Source organism: Hevea brasiliensis, chromosome 13 (genome assembly GCF_030052815.1).
Source record: "Hevea brasiliensis isolate MT/VB/25A 57/8 chromosome 13, ASM3005281v1, whole genome shotgun sequence".
Taxonomy (NCBI): Eukaryota; Viridiplantae; Streptophyta; class Magnoliopsida; order Malpighiales; family Euphorbiaceae; genus Hevea; species Hevea brasiliensis.
In genome coordinates, this window is record NC_079505.1 from 63,881,009 (window position 1) to 63,886,712 (window position 5,704).

Below are 5,704 nucleotides of genomic sequence, written 5' to 3' on the forward strand. Positions count from 1 at the left end.
TTGACACCTATCACATGCATTTACAAACTTTCTCACATCTTTAAACATATGTGGCCAAAAGAACCCTGCTTGAAGAACTTTTTCTGCAATCTTTGTCACACTCATATGACCCCCATAAAGTGAAGAATGGCAATCTTTAATAACATTCCCTATCTCCTCATCAGCTAAACATCTTCTAATCAACCCATCTCCACATCTCTTGAACAAAAATGGCTCTTCCCAATCATAATCCTTTACATCAAAAAGAAATTTCTTCTTTTGCTGCCATGTTAGGTCAGGTGGAAGGATTCCACACACTAGATAGTTCACGAAATCTGCATACCAAGGGGTTTTTGCATTCATGATTACTAACAGTTGCTCATCAGGAAAATAATCATCTATTGGGGGCTCTTTTCCCAAATTATCTCCTTGTTCTTGCCTCAATCTAGACAGATGATCTGCTACCACATTTTCTACTCCTTTCTTGTCTTTAATTTCCAAGTCAAACTCTTGAAGGAGTAGCACCCACCTTATCAATCTAGGTTTAGCCTCTTTTTTCTGAAGGAGATACTTGATAGCTGCATGATCCGTGTACACTATTACCTTTGACCCCACAAGATAGGACCTGAATTTATCTACTGCAAATACCACTGCTAAAAACTCTTTCTCTGTAGTAGAGTAATTTATTTGAGCATCATCTAAGGTTCTACTTGCATAATATATTGCATACACCTTCTTACCTCTCCTTTGTCCCAAAACAGCCCCAATGGCATAATCACTAGCATCGCACATTAACTCAAAAGGAGCAGATATCAAAGCTTCCTTTATCCTGCAAAAAGCATTCATACAATTAGTATCAAAATGGAATTCCACATCTTTACTCAATAAATTGGTAAGAGGCTTAGAAATCTTAGAGAAATCCTTGATGAATCTCCTGTAAAATCCAGCATGCCCCAAGAAACTCCTCACTCCCTTCACGGATGTTGGGGGTGGCATTTTCTCAATAATTTCTACCTTTGCTTTATCCACCTCAATACCCCTGTTTGACACAAGATGTCCCAAAACAATTCCTTCTTGTACCATAAAATGGCACTTTTCCCAATTCAAAACTAAATTGAACTCTTCACATCTCTGCAAAACCTTAGACAAGTTAGATAAGCATTCATCAAAAGATTTACCATACACAGAAAAATCATCCATGAACACTTCCATAATATCCTCAATCATGTCAGAAAATATGGACATCATACATCTTTGAAATGTAGCAGGGGCATTACATAGTCCAAATGGCATCCTTCGATATGCAAAGGTACCATAAGGACATGTGAAGGTAGTTTTATCCTGATCATTTGGGTGAATAGGGATCTGAAAGAACCCTGAATAGCCATCCAAATAGCAAAAATAAGAATGATGAGCTAGTCTCTCAAGCATTTGATCTATAAATGGTAATGGAAAATGGTCCTTTCTAGTTGCATTATTCAATTTCCTATAGTCTATACACATTCTCCATCCAGTTACAGTCCTTGTAGGTATTAGTTCATCATTTTCATTTTTCACTACTGTGATGCCCCCTTTCTTGGGTACAACATGAACTGGACTTACCCAATTGCTATCAGAAACAGGGTAAATGATACCTGCATCAAGCAATTTCAAGATTTCTTTTTTCACAACCTCTTTCATATTTGGATTCAATCTCCTCTGTGACTCTCGAGAGGCTTTATGATTATTTTCCAACAAAATTCTATGCATGCACACAGAAGGATGTATTCCTTTAATATCATCAATGGTATAACCAATTATCCTTCTATGCTTTCTAAGAACTCTTAATAATTTTTCAACTTCACAATCATTTAATTTAGCACTAACAATTACAGGATATGTAGAATTTTGACCTAGAAAAGCATACCTGAGATTTGTTGGAAGAGGTTTCAACTCTACCTTTAGTGCTTCACTTTTTTTAAGCTTTGATGATGAAGTTGTATCTTGCTTCAAGTCCCCAATCTTTTCAATATCAGCCATAGGCAAATGTGGATTTCCTTCCAAAATTGTAGCATATTCTGCAGCTTCTTCAATCTCATCCCCTTTTTTGATGTTATGAACCAAACAAGCTTCTAAGGGATCTTTAGGATGTTGCTTTTTAAGCACTTCTCTGACCTCTTCATCTATCACATCAATTCTCAAGCATGAATTTGAATCATCTTTCTTTTTCATTGCTTGAAACAAATTAAACTCAACTTTCTCTTCCCCAACTTCTAATGTAAGCCTCCCATTTTTTACATCAATCACAGCTCCAAAGAAGAGCAAGGAAAGGTCTACCAAGAATAATAGGAATGTGTACATCCTCCTCCATCTCCAATACCACAAAATCCACTGGTATGAAAAATTTTCCAACTTTCAGAGGAACATTCTCAATTACCTCAATTGGAAATTTAATAGACCTATCTACTAACTGTAGTGAAATGGTAGTAGGCTTCATTTCTCCAATCTTCACTTTCTCATAGATAGACAATGGCATCAGACTAACACTGGCTCCAAGATCACATAAAGCCTTATCTATACTGATATCCCCAATGTGACATGGTATGGAAAAACTCCCAGGATCTTTCAGTTTGGGTGGAAGCTTATTTTGCAAAATAGCACTGCTTTCTTCTGTGAGAGCTACGGTATCAAATTCCTCTAATTTCTTCTTGTTAGATAAAATCTCCTTCAAAAATTTAGCATATGAAGGCATTTGTGCTAAGGCATCAGTGAAAGGAATAGTCACATGCAAATACTTCAATACTTCCAAAAACTTCCCAAATTGTTTGTCTAATTTCGCTTTCTGGAACCTTTGTGGAAATGGTAAAGGTGGCATGTAGGCTTTAGGTACAACATATTTAGGTTCTTCCTCTTTGCTTTCCCTCTCCTTACTTCCTTTTTCTTCCACTGAATTTTCTTTCTCAGCTCCAATTCTAACTTCAGCTTCAGTTTGTTCATCTCCTTCTCTGTTTTTCTCTTCTTCAATTTTCTCTTCAATCTTTTTATCTCCATTCTCCAATATTTTTCCACTCCTCAATGTAATAGCCTTGCAATGCTCCCTTGAATTTTCTGGCTGGCTAGGGAGCTTCCCAAATACTTTGTTATTTGAAGAGCTAGCTTGTTGAGCTATTTGATTCTCTAACATCTTGTTGTGTGTTGCCATTTGATCCACTTTAGATGCTAATTGAGAAATCATTTCTTGTTGACTTTGATGGCTCACAAGTAGAGTCTCAATCATAGCTTCTAATCTAGCTGTCTTGTCTGGTTGTGCTTGTTGTGGTAGAGGTGGAGCAGGTGCATTTTGAGGTTTAGAAATTCCAGGAGGAGGACCTCTATTCTGCTGAAAATTCTGATGTTGTTGATACCCAGAAGGTTGCTGAAAATTTTGATGTTGTCCTTGTCTACCTCCCCAAGAGAAATTGGGGTGGTTTCTCCATGCTGGATCATAAGTTGCAGAAAATGAGTTACCACCTGGTCTTTGATTGTAGTTCCCCACATAATCCACTTGCTCACTTGAAAATCTTGATTAAGTGCAGAAAATCACCGCACAATTGACATTTGCAGCTCCAACTTCTACTGAATTACTAGAACCTCCAGCTGAAGAATCTACTTTCATGCTTAGCTTGTCCATTTTCCTTGTCAAAGCATCAAACTTAGCATTAATCATATTCATGGCATCAAGCTCAAACATACCAGCTGGTTTCTTGATCTCATTCCTCTCACAACTCCATTGGTAGTTGTTATAAGCAATTTTATCAAGAGCAGAAAAAGCTTCATCTTCAGATTTCTCCATAAGATCACCTCTAGAAGATGCATCAATTGTACTTCTAATAGCCGGTGAAACTCTATTGTAAAAGTATTGAACAAACATCCACTTAGGAATTCCATGATGTGGACATCTCTTTTGCAAATCCTTGTACCTCTCCCATGCTTCATACAAGCTCTCATCATCTCTAGGTTTGAAAGAAGTCACCATTTCTTAGCTTAGCTGCCTTGCTTGGTGGAAAATATTGAGCTAAAAATGCTTGAGAAAGTTCATCCCATGTTGTGATAGAACCCGTGGCAATGAATGTAACCACTCTCTAGCTCTGGTCCTTCAGAAAAAAGGAAATAACTGAGTCGAATTGCATCATCGTAAACTCCATTTATCTACAACATATCATAGATTTCAAGAAAGTGTGCTAGATGCACATGTGGACTTTCACTTGGATTTCCTCCAAATTGTGATTGTTGTACCATCTGACAGAGTGCAGGCTTCAGTTCAAAATTATTAGCTTCTACTCTTGGTCTTGTGATACTTGGCATGAAATCCCCAATGTTAGGATAGGCATGATCCTTCACAGAGCGGTTGTTATTGTTGTTGGCCATTTCTTCTTGTAATTGCTCTTGCTCTTGTGCTCTTTCTTGTTGTTGTTGAGCTTTAATTTCAGCTTTTCTCCTTTTAGATTCTGCTCTTAAAGCTTTTGCTGTCTTTTCTATTTCTGGATCAAAGAATAAATTGATTTCTTCACTTTTTGTCCTTCTCATAAAATAAAGCACCTGAAAAACAAAATAAACAAATTCTCAAAGTAAAATGGTAAAAAGAAAATAAAATAAAATGCCCAAATTAACCAAACAAACAATTGTTCAATATCAAACAAAAATCAAATCCCCGGCAACGGCGCCAAAAACTTGATGTGGCGAATCCGCAAGTATACGGGTCGTCTCAAGTAATAAAGTGATGAATCAAGTATCGTTCCCACGAGGATTTGTCGTTTGAGTACCAAACTATGAATGAAGCGATTATTTGGGCTAATGATTAATGAATAAATGGTAAATGTAAATGAGCAAGGTAAATTGATTAATCTAATTGGAATGGGTAAAGAGCAAACAAATAAATTCTAGATCTAGTTTGCAATTAAACTAAATTAACAATGGGTAATTCAAATCAAAGTCTAATTATGTTAAAAGTGATTCCAGAGTTGGGGGTTTATGCATAAATTAATTGGGATTTGTCTTGGGCATTCCAATTTTTAGGGAAAAATAGAGTTTGAAGGAAATTGATTCTAAATTCCTTTGATATCTTTTTCAAGCAAACCAAAGTGTGTTCTAAAATAACCAAACCTACTTTCGTATGTTATTTGATTACTTTAAAACCCATTAAGTTTTGTAACCAATCATTAATTCCTCTTAAAATCCTAGTTTATTTCTAAATCTAGGTGATTTTAAGTTCCAATCCTTGATTATCTATCAATGACTTTCACCTTTCGGTCCTTCAATCAAAGATTAACACAATACCCAATGGGTACCAACATTAGGCAAGTAAATCAAGCACACAAGGAAGGAATCAAAACTCATATTTATGTAAAATAAGGAAATACCCAGTCCAAATCCACAAATTAATCTAAAACATATTTCCCAACTCTGAAATCTAAAGAGTTTACTCACTCATGATGGTATTTACAAGAAAGATTGATGGAAAAGTAAAGAAAAACATGATAAAAGGCCTAAAATAGAAAAACCCAGGTAGAAGAACCCAAAACTCTGGTTTCTGGAGCTCCAAAAATGGTTGCAGCAGCTCCTCCCCCAAAAGAAATGGCGTCTCCTCCCTTTCTCTATTAAATTTTCTTTCCTTTTTGTTTTTCCTTCCTTTCCTCTTGTCGCAAAAATTAGGAAATGATGAATTTATATCGTCCCAAAAAGTTGCCCTAAAAGTAAATAAGAGCCA

The 5,704-nt window shown here is 36.2% G+C and overlaps 1 non-coding gene across 1 annotated transcript; it reads left to right on the forward strand.

Moving 5' to 3' along the window:
- Positions 1 to 3,878: 3,878 nt before the first annotated feature.
- On the forward strand, positions 3,879 to 3,983 carry LOC131172441 (small nucleolar RNA R71). Its single transcript, XR_009142918.1, has one exon. It is a non-coding gene; the product is annotated as a small nucleolar RNA R71 (small nucleolar RNA).
- Positions 3,984 to 5,704: the final 1,721 nt, after the last annotated feature.